The following is an 11,788-nucleotide window of genomic DNA, read 5'->3' on the forward strand; positions in this document are numbered from 1 at the left end:
AGATATTATTGATAAGCAATGATGTTTGTTATCTGTGTCATTTTGGGTCAGTTGGAGCCACTGACTTAATCCCATATAAAGCTATGTTAAATATTTCAGTCAAGCATCCTTCAGTTCTTCCCCATGTGATACTTCTGTGCTGTTCAATAAACACAGAGCAGAATCCTTTGTAGATTCCTCACAAGAGGGAAAACCAATGTGTGTTTTAAGCACCTTACAATATTCCTCTCATGTTCCACCCAGGAAGCATCAAACTACACTTGGTTTGATTATATAATAAACTCAGAGTCACCAGTAAGCAAGTCCCCTTGGTGCCATTTATCCAAAGGCAGACCCGGACTGATTCCTCTGTTCACCCCTCCCTGTATCTCTTTCGTCTGTCTGTTGTATAAGATTAAAACTGTACCTGCTTGGATGTTGTCTTGTGAATGCATCCCTGTGTCTGGTGTCTGTCTTGTGAGGAATCTACAATGTGTTAGATGAATGCATTTTCTTACAGGCAATTAATTAAGGCTGGCGCACATGTCTGTTTGGTTTTACCTTGAACTGGGCAGGAAGTTATACCCAGATTCCATTTCACTTACATTATTAGTGCTTTTTTTTATTTATCAGAAACTTCTAGGAACATATTGACATTTACATAATTGCTTTTGTATAACTTGTTTTCCTTTCCTAGAACACGAGGGAGAACTCTGCATGCCTGTTCATTTTCAATCGTTCTCTTGGAAGATGCAGAACATTAGGTCAGGGCCTGCTAAAGAGACCTCTAGAGAGCTGGCTTACTTGCGTGGGAAAGGCCACTGATTTAGAGTAGAAGAGACTTAATTTCTAGACCTCTTTGTCCTACTTCTAACTTCTTGCATTCTTCTACCCTCTCCACATTCATGGTCTATAGGACTCGATGGAAGGTCATCCCCAGGCTTGAAGGAAACATTTCATTTACTTGTCAGAAGTTCTTCCCTTTGTAGTCTTTAATGAACACCCCATCTTGTTACTGCGAATTGAGCCTGCAGAGCTCTCTGAGGGGCTGAGCCTAAGTGACTGTGGATGGAACTTTGACATTTTGCCCATTTGCCTCCTTCCCTTAGTGTGGTTTCTAGGGTCCATGCCACGCAGTGCCTTCACAGTGAATCACTTCATTTGTGTTTCTGGGGCAGTCTCCTTCTGAAGGGTCTAACCTGTCAAGGGTGTGTGAACCACAAAGGCAAGGATAACAGCAGACTAAATATGAAAGTGGGTGAGTGTAGAAGGGAAGAGAAAGTAAAAAGTTGAGGGCGCCTCTGAAGATAAAAGACCTCCACTTAAATGTTAAGAAGATAAGAGAAATTTTGTTTACATTGTGAATGCAGTCATTTGGTTTTAGAGTGACGTTCCTGCCGGCAGACTGACACGGGCTGTCATATGTAGATTTGTCATGAGATATACAGCACTTTTTCTATCAGGACATTCTGTGGACTGGCATTTCTTTTGAGTGTAGAAGGCATTATAGTTATAGAGTTGTGACCTAGTTTTATGTGGCGTACTAAAAAGCTCTCTCTTTGTATAACAAATTGATCAAGAAATGTGAAATTCAGAGAAATATTCCTTAAGCAGCAGAGGTTAAAATATATTTCATTAAAGCAGATCCGTCAGAGAGGGGTGGAAAAATCTAGTACCTAGATTGCATACTATCTATGACGGCGGACTGTTAACATCTCAAAAATGAGAATACAAGATGGTATGTTAAAGTTGAGAAGAGATTGACATTTGAGTTGTACAATTTATGAATGCATATGCATTGTATTCAGGTTGGTGATGGCATCTGAGGCCTGTGAAAATGTCTGGGGATTGAGAAAATCTGTTGAAACTGGTCAGTCACGGTGCGAAGCCATATTTCAGCCCAAGGTGTTGAATTACGTTAATCTAAAATGCAGTCGAGTGATTTTAGCCACATTTATCTGTGCGGTCCTGAAATATCTATCTAAACCTGACCACTATGATTTTTCTTCAAGTATGAGGACCTCCAGTCATCGATGGGGCCCCATTCCTTACTGATGAACTATTAGCTACTGACAGGTTCTGGAAGAAAGCTCATCACCGTCTTCCGTTGTGTACCCACAATGGATCCAGCGGATCATTCCAAACCCATGATCAGACAACCCACCTCAGCGAAACTTAGTGGGTCACAAAACAAACCCAAAAGGCAGATGTGGGAAGAGAATCATAGAAAATAAACGGGCAGATGATAGCAGGAGGGCGATAGGAGCGAGTATGCAAAGGGCAAGTAGTACACATTAATGAAATTGTCAATGATTGAAAATATTTGGACCTGGAGTTTGAAGTGCCTGGTGTCTCCTGGAGCAGTTGATACAAATGGAAGAAAACAAGCAAAACATCTGGCCCTTCAGGACTTCTCTCTCATGAAGACTGACAAAGAGTTTAGTCTGAGGGAGCAACCAGTACCTAGATGGAGGTAGGATACCCATAAAGACAAACACTCATCTCTCTCCAGCTTTCACTCCTTTGTAAGATATAGACTTAGTTTTATATTGGTGAAAACATTTAGCTTGTCCTCCGAATTCTTCCAGAGTATCTGTAGAAAGACAAAGCAAGCTTCAAAGTTTACAAAGGCTTTGGTATAGATTTTAGAAAGATATATAAGTGCTATATTAGAATCAATACAGAAAGTGACTTTTAAAAGTTAATGAAAAAATAGGACTTAGGTTTAGAATGTATTTAGGAGACACAATCTTGTCATTGCAGTTCCTAACACTGCTTTGTATGGAACAATTAAAAAAAAACTACATAAAAGCAATGTTACATAGAAATCTCAAAGAAGATAAACATAGATTAACAATCTCAGTTGGAAAGTTTAAAGAATTTTATTTATTTTCCAAATATCAATGTTCAAAACTAAATTTTATTCATGACAATTAAAATGATATGAAATTGGAATCATACATAATATGCATTATTTCAGATAATTAAGTGAACATGAGAAAGCTATAGATTTCTACCAAAGAACATTAAAAATTTAAACTGAGTCATATTGCATTCATAGATTTGTATTGTTAGTATTAAAAATGTGAACATGTCCTTTTATACAATTCTATTTTCAATGCAATTCCCAATAAAATTTTGTTTTGATATTTGGAATATTCATAGATGATTCATGAATTTATAGAAAATTACAAAGATGGTAGAAACCTATTGCAAGTCCTTGGAGAGGTGAGAGGACAGGTTTCCCCAAATTTTAAAGCATCCTGTATATCTCTAATCCCTTGGGAGTGGCAAGACCTCCCTTGCCATCATGTTTCAGAGTTTCCACAACTTGATATAAGTGTCAGGGTGATCTAATAAACATTTTCCCTCCAGTTTAAATTTAATTTTCTATAAATTGACATAATTTGAAAACACATTTTAAAAAATTATAGCATAATTGAGTGTCTTTTTTCCCAATTGTTTTCAGGTAACTACTATCTCACAGAGACAAATGCTTCATAGTTCACCATGTAAAGGATGTTACTTATTAACTCTTTGACTTTAGAGCAAAGACATTGTCCATATATGCCAAAGGTAGAAGCAGTAATTTAACCTATTTTACAGTTTCCTCATTTTTGTGGCCATATTGAAGACCATTATTGTTCAACCATAGGAATTTCTTGGGATTGTTTTAATTTAAAAATCTTCTTTAGTGAGAGTAAGCTCCTTTCCAAATTTTTAATGAAATTATTTTAATTGATTTTTGATGTTGGAATTTAATGTAGCTCCCTTTGGTCTCTTCACATTATTTTTCTAGACCTTCCTATTTTTATTTCTCAAGAGGATTATCTATAATTCGTTGTCCTCCAGGAGACTCCACGGAAAGCCCAGAAGTGTGACTACAGGGAAAGTCTGAGAAGAATTGCACAAAATTGTTTCACCTGACAATGTAAGCTCCAAGACCAGTGTGATATCAGTGACCCACATGGCAGGAGAGAATAACTTTCAAAAAAGTCGTTCTCTGACCTCCATACAAGTACTATCCTATGGCCTCTTCCTGCCCCCAAATAAATGAATATAATGAATTTTTATATAAATCAGTACTGTTCCAATGTTGGTTTTATGGCTGCTTAGTTTTTCGAAGTTTGACGCCCTTATTAATGCTTAACTGTAACACGGGCTTCACTTCCTGCCCTGACTTGCCTGAATTGAGCTTTCTCTCTCCTTGCTATTGGTCGTTTTCTTCCGGCCACTGTGAATTCTGTGGTAAGAACAATCTCTTGTGATGATTGCTCGGTACCGGGCTGTGACCCAGGGGATGGTCCCTCCTGTGAGGCTGTTAGACTTCTTTTCCTTTTGCCAACTCTTTTGGCCAAGGATCTTTTATCTTCCTTTCTGCCACTTCTCTGATCTGCTTTTTCTGAAGGCCTTTTCCTTTATTTCGTTTTCACCTTTGTGCTCCTCGATGAGTTTCACACTTGCTCTATTGATCTAAAATCAGACATCAGAATCTTCTGTGAGTGATTCCAGGCTTATAAATGTGCCTTCTCTCCCAGCTTTCTGGCTTTGTCATATAGAAGAGGCATCTCCCTTAAGCAAAATCAAAATTTATCTGCATTTCAACAATAGATTTACATAATCTTTCGCTATTTTAATTTCTTTAAAATTATTTCTACTTCGAGTTACTTAAGTAAAATGCTGTCTTGATTTGTTTTGGTCTCCTTATTTTTACTCTTGCAAATTCATTCCCAGGGTTAATTCTTACATTGCGTACTTCTTAAGAAAAAGAATTTTTAAAAAATCATAACTTTAGTCAAAGTTAGAAAGAAGTGTCTAGGTTATTGAAGTATTAAATACAAGCTAACTGACAAAGTAATTACAATCTGTTAAAAAATGGTTCATTTCCACACAAAAACACTTACTCCAATAGAGAAGCGATATGTCCTAAATTATACAGAGTACATTTACATTTTTCTTTGTGTTCACGGTTAACACAATTGTTCTAATATCAATACATATGGCTGCTGAGTTATTTAATTTTCTGGTTATTTAAATGTATTGCATTATATTTTACATACAATAGCTTTATGACAAAGATTTACTTCTTACAAAAGAGAATCAAAAGGAAGCCGAGCAATAAGTGAAGGTGAACCTGCAAACTGAACTGGGTGAACTGACGCAAAGCCCGAGTTCACTTCCTAATGGAAGCGTTTGTACAGATCTGCTTCAGCGTAATTTGAGAATTCATTCATTTTCTCTACTTGATTTCTTTGCTTAGCAATCTTTTGCAAAGGCTGGCAAGATGGCTCAGTAGGCAGAGGCAATTGTGTAGAGGCCTGATGATCTGAGTTCCATCCTGGGTACCACTAGGGAGCAAGAAGGAACTGAGTCTCCAGAGGGTTGTCCTCTGACCTCCATATGTGGTCTGTGGCAGTTGAGTACCACATGTACAGATGAATGAATGAATGAGTGAATGAGTGAATGAATGAATAAATGAATAAATAAACTTTTGCAGGATTTCCTTAGCCCATATTTCATAGATCAATATTACATGCTATGCTTTTTCAATACTAGCCCAAATCATTTCTCCCAAATGTATAAAGCTGTAAGTGGATACATAGCTAATAATAAGCAATACATTTTATACATGTTAATTCAAATGAACTCATAATTGTCCATTTTCATTACTCCTAATTAAGATGTACACACTTGGACATAGTGGCTAAAATGGTGATTAATATACACAACTAAAATAACTTTGCTAATTATAAAATTTCAATCAATTTCATAATTGATTTATTTCCAACATGGTGGAAAAAATCTTGCAGATTTTATTTTAAAATAAAGGTTAATAAGCTTTAAATTTGAGGTGGGGCAAATTATACAAGCTTGAATCCCTCTATCAAATTTAGATTTTTCTTGTTTTCCCTAGAAATGTTCTAATGTTTATTTATTTACTGACTTATTTATAGACAGTATTTTTGGTGTAACAGTCCTGTCTGTCCTAGAACTCTGTAGCTCAGGCTGGCCTCAAACTCACAGAGATCAGCCTGTCTCTGTCTCCTATGTGCTGGAATCAAAGCATGCGCCACCATGCCCAACTTTCTATTCTTTATTTTTCATAGACCCTGTCAGTGAGAAGGGTCCTTCCATGTCTGGAATATCTCTCACTTTTACAACCTTTCTCTGTCCCTTTCTGTGATGGGAGATGGGGGAAAGGCTGCGATATAGTTGTCCTCTTTAGGGCTGAGCACCGCACAATCTCCTATGCTCTGAATAACGGCCAGTTGTGGGGCTCTGTACCCATCATTTCCTTCATCCTTTAACTAAGCACATCCTATGGATCTCCTTGGTGTGTGCCTCTCACCTGCTATTGAACATGGCTAAATCTTAAAGTGAATCTACGTTGATTCCTAGTTTGAGTAACATTTTCATTGCTGTAGGCTTTATGTAGTAGATGTCTTTAACTGAATCTATTTTCTATTTATAAAGTTATATAGAACTTTTACTACTGTAATAGTCAGTAATTTATGTTAATCACGTCAGTCAATCCTTCTTTCCCAAGCTTGGTTCCAAATCCCGAAACTATTGCCCTGGGTTAAGATATCAACTTACCTGGTTCTTGAATGCATTATCAATCAATGGTGTTCCATCAAGGAACAACCATCTCCATTAATCTTTCTCAGTGGTTCCTGCTTCTATAGAGTATGCAGGGTGATGGCCAGTGATCATTTTCAGGAAAGAGTCTCTCGACCTCCCTATTGACAGTCTTGGCCATGGAGAACTGCAAGACTGTCTGCAGTCCTGTCCACATCTGGGCATCCCATCTTTTTTTCCTGGGAACTTGTGTGACAAGCTCTTTGACTTCTGAGTCACTTCCCTGGCCAGAAATTGAGATTCAAATCTGCCGGTTCCATTCTAAAGCCAAATAATTCCATGTGCTCAAGTACATATCAAATCCCATACACATGAACAACTATACATCACATGCATGGCTTATAAATTTTTGAACTCTTTGTTGTGTATTGGAAGCACCTCTAGCAGGCCACAAGTTGAATTTAAGAGGTTAGTAAAAATGATTTGGTATTATTAATAATATTTTATTTGGAAAAGCAGTGCTCAGCTCAAAATGAATGATTGTACACTTCCCTTAAAATAACACTAGTGTAGAGTTGTATCAGTAGTATTCATTTTTAGCTTCAATAAATACTATTCAACATCTATCTAAAAGACAGATAGCTTATCTATTTTCACCATTTTAAAAAGGAACGCTTCACAAAGATCTAACAGGAACTTAGGCATCCAGAGAGTCTTCCCACTCCCCCGAAATAAGAAAGTATTTATAAGTTCCACAGGAGGAACCTAGGTTCACAAAGGCCAATTAGTGTGGACGAAATGGAAGATAGTGTATCTTGTGTAATTGCATTAGAACTGAGCACTGTTTAAGGTCTATGTCCAGTCTCAAGATTGTATTTGGTGTGCATTTTAGGAAATGGAGATCAATTTTAAAAGCACACAGGAAAATCAATTTTTGTTCTCCTTTTCTGCACTAGCTACGCCGTGCTTTGCACTGGAAAAGCGTGTGGTAGTCCAAGGAAACCTTTCTGTGAAATCTACATGCTTCTCCTCAATTATTTTCTAACCTTACTGACGAAACTAGTTAATATTTACTTGTGTGATCCTATTTGTAAATAACCAATGCCTCTCCCCTGCACTCCCCCCCCCTGCAAAAAAAAAAAAAAACCCATATCACTTTACCGCGCAGGATCACAACAACAAATGAAGGCAATCAGGTGAATAATATCATTGTTAGACAAAGAAATAGAGACCCCATCTGTTAACAAAGACACTGTGGTTTCCGTTCAGGTGGAACATAAACTTGAGCCTATTTTAGCAGTGAAGCATGTAAGCTAGGGAGTGGGCAGATGATCACAGCAGAACTCCAGAAATGAGCCTGGTAAATTATACATAGGCGTACATCTGCTCAGCCACTGGTGTGACATCAATACCAACACACTCCCTGGTTGACAATGTCACCTGTGTGCAAAGCCAAGGCAACTAAATAATTGATTGACCAATTGGTCTCAAAGATACTGTAGACCATTTTCCTTTAAATTTACAAAGTAACGTCTGCCTCTCAATAGTTGGAAAGTTGGAACCAAATTTGACATTAGCAGAGAATAATCAAGGGGGTAAACTAACCAGTTTTCCCACCTTAGCTGACAGACACGGGATATTTTCTGGGACATACATATTCATAGGGAGAGAAGACTAAATGATAGATAACCTATTAATAAAGACTAAATAAATAACCATGTATTGCTTATGTTTTGAAAACATCTACCATTCACGTTTTACTTAGTTTCAAATCACCTGTGATACACGGGAGCTCTCAAGTGCACTCCATTTCCTGGGTATGACAGCCATGCTTTTCAGGCATTGTCTCCTAAACACCCCTATGCCATGCCAAATGCAATCTGTAAGCCCAACAGTAAACATTACCTTGTGGGGAACTTAGTTTAAACAAACTTGTTTGGAGAGGGTGATGGGTCTGTATGTCACTCACTGTGGATGAGAAGCTGCCTAGACCTGGGGAAGGGGGTAGAGGCACACTGTGATTACCATTGGTCTTTTGTGTTAGATGTGATTTACACATTTTGGCTTTTCACCGTCAAACCCTTCTTAGGTTGTACATTTTTGAAACAGAAGGAAAGCAACCATCCTGATTTATTGGAAAAAATATTCCTGAAGGGAATGGTTTGCCAACTGAAAGTTTTCTCAGGAGCGTATGCTTGGTTCATCCATAGTGAATTATCATATTAAAAAGAATCACTTTCCTTTTATGTCCCGTCCTCTATCTAGCTCAGTTACTGAACCGAAGTCCTATATTTTAGCTGATCTAAGCTTCACTTTTGGAAGCTGATAATGGTTACAGATAAGCAGTCAAGTGAACATACAGCACTTCATCAGTATGACTTGTATTTCACAGTTCATAAAGAAAGATCTGTTAGGGTCAGCAAGATTTCATAATTTTTAAAACTTTTCAGGGTGGGGAGAAGTGCTGGAAAAAGCTGTTTTCCTGGATGTGGCATGCTTATCAAGCTCACAGCAGCTGTGGGGATCTGCTTAAGATCTGCAGAAGATCAAGCCACCTGAAAGTCAGCATGGAGTGGGGGAGGAGCTCATGAGGACATACCCAGATGGACTGGCAGTTGATAGTTGCCAGAAGGTGAGAGTCACTCTCCCTTGAGTATATGGCTGCTGGTAGCTTGCCCAAGTTCCAGTTGATGCTCCTGCATACATGAACAAAGTGGCAACACTGACTGAACTCAATGGACTATTAGAAACAGAATAAGGAGAAGAGGAATTTGAGAGGAGGATGGCTTAGGAGAATCAAGCAGATGTTGGAGAGAGGAAATGGGTGGTGGAAATGATCATATTTCATTATATATACATACAAAATTCTCAAATAATACATTTTTCAAAATAAGAAGAGTGACCGAAAAGATGGCTCAGCGGTTAAGAGATCTTACTTTCCCTGTAGAGGACCTCAGTTTGGTTCTCATCTACTGGTTTACAACCGCCTATCATTCCAAAATCAGGGGATCTGATGTCCTCTTCTGGCCACCAAGAGAACCTGCATGCCTGTGGTCCATGTAAACTCAGGCAGGGATATGCACATATAAATAGATAAAGATAAATTAATCTGATAAACTAAATTGAGAGCAAAAGTAAATGAGAGAACAAGCTGTGCAGACTGAAGATTATAAACAATTAGGAAATACTGTCGAATAATCATACAGGTAACCAGGCAGTGGTGGCGCATGCCTTTAACCCCAACACTCGGGAGGCAGAGGCATGCAGATCTCTGAGTTTGATGTCAGCCTGGTCTACAAAGTGAGTTCCAGGGCAGCCAGTGCTCTACAAAGAAACTCTGTCTTGAAATAAATTATGGGGTTTGAAGAGATGACTCAGCAGTCAAAAGCAGTGACTGCTCTTCCAGAGGACACAGGCTCAAATCTCAGCACCCACATGGCAGCTCATAGTCATCTGCAACTCCAGGATCCCATGCCCTCACAGAGACATACATAAAAATAAAATACTAATTAAATATTGAATAAGAATAAGTAAAAAGAATCATACAGATGATTCACACAGAAACTAAAGAAAGAGCAACTTTCTATGTTTAACAGTCGATGTATATCTGAATTAATAAGAAGCTTTTGCCCCAAGAATTCAACAATTTTCTCTTTTAGTGGTTTTCAGGGGTGAATTTATTCCCTTCTCTAGCAGGCATTGGACATCATCTGGATGAATTTGGACTGTTGCCTTTGGAGAATGCCGCCTTAGTGGAAGAGAGAATACAGGGCCACTTCCACATCCTACAGCGCTCGGAACAGCCTACCCATCCTTCCCCGCAAAGAATTATGCAGGTCAAACACTGGTGGGGCTTAGAAACCTTGCCTATACAATGGCACTGGGTTTTGATTCTACTGCATGTACTGGCTTTGTGAGAACCTAGTCTGTTTGGATGCTCACCTTCCTAGAACTGGATGGAGGGGGGAGGACCTTGAACTTCCCACAGGGCAGGGAACCCTGACTGCTCATTGGACTGGAGAGGGAGGGGGAGGGGGAATGGGAGGAGGGAAATGGGATAAGGGGAGGAGGTGAAAATTTTTAAAAATAATAATAATAAAAAGAAACCTTGCCTATTTTGTCTTCTATATGTTACCATAGTGACCTCGGGGAGTACCAACACACAGAGCCTTTACTTCTGAAGTTCCAATAGAGGTCAATATTCCAAACCTGGCTTTTATCTTCAGAGAAATGAATTACTGAATTTACTTTTGATGATAACGTTCTTTTACGTATTCAGTCAATCATTACAGAAAAGAAATAATACCTGGCCTGGGAGAGATAAATTTAAACCTAACAAACAGTTAGAACAGGCCTATGAGAGAACACAGATGACGGATTTGTTTGTGGTGTTGGCCCAGCAACTAGCTCAGTTGTCCTTCAGACTAAGCTGAGAAGAATTTGACATCTAAGTTATAATATGAAATGGTTTAATGAAAAATTCCCTGAAAGGAGGTATATACCAGTCAGTCGGGAAAAAAAAGAAAGAGAATAGATTGGTTTCAAAATGGCTGTGTCTAAAACGTATAGATGGAGATTTCCAGAAAAAGATGCCCTTTGAATAAAGCTGCACTTCAAAAATACCAGTAAATATTTTGTTTCCCGAAAGGATCTGGTCCTGAAATGTTAAAAATCACGGGTTGAAATGCTACTTCTATTTTAGAAGAAAGTAATTATGGAAAGCAGCCCTCCTTCCTCTTATGATATCAACTTATAATTGTTTAGGATTTGATTATCTTCTGCACGAAACGCGAAAGTCCTCACTCTCCGGTGCCGCCTTCTCATCTTGTTACTCATTAGCACCTGTCCCAGGGAAGGCGCTGGAGCTCCAGGCGCTGTTTCCACTTGTTCCGTAAAGATTAAAGATCTGCAGCGGAGAAGAGGAAGGCAGAAACAAGGTTTACTTTCTCCACCGTCAGCTGTGACTCATGGCAGAACAGGGCACAGTGCTGCCTCTCCATCCCTCCTGAAGGGCAGCAATGAAAGAGAGTGTTAAAGGAAATGACCTGCCGTCTCTTTGGCTTGTTAATTACAGAAACAAAATAGCCAGTGATTTACCGTTTGACCTTAGCTTCCATTTCCGGTTATTGATGTTATTGCCATGATACCTTCGGAGGTGGAACCGACAGTTTTTTTTATAGTCAAAACAAACAAATAAATAAAAAGAGAAAGAAGTTCAGATAAAATTTTC

General features: G+C 38.6%; 1 long non-coding RNA gene across 2 annotated transcripts; it reads left to right on the forward strand.

Annotated features, from left to right (window-relative positions):
- The first annotated feature begins 2,341 nt into the window (after window positions 1–2,341).
- LOC148119684 (uncharacterized) lies at window positions 2,342–10,566 on the forward strand. 2 transcript variants are annotated; one of them, XR_015735042.1, is made up of 3 exons: window positions 2,342–2,452; window positions 3,779–3,910; window positions 10,252–10,566. It is a non-coding gene; the product is annotated as an uncharacterized LOC148119684 (long non-coding RNA). The 2 variants fall into 2 exon arrangements; XR_015735041.1 differs by lacking the exon at window positions 10,252–10,566 and having other exon boundaries at window positions 3,779–4,058.
- The last annotated feature ends 1,222 nt before the right edge of the window (window positions 10,567–11,788 follow it).

This window comes from Myodes glareolus, chromosome 15 (assembly GCF_982192425.1).
Source record: "Myodes glareolus chromosome 15, mMyoGla1.1, whole genome shotgun sequence".
Classification (NCBI taxonomy): domain Eukaryota; kingdom Metazoa; phylum Chordata; class Mammalia; order Rodentia; family Cricetidae; genus Myodes; species Myodes glareolus.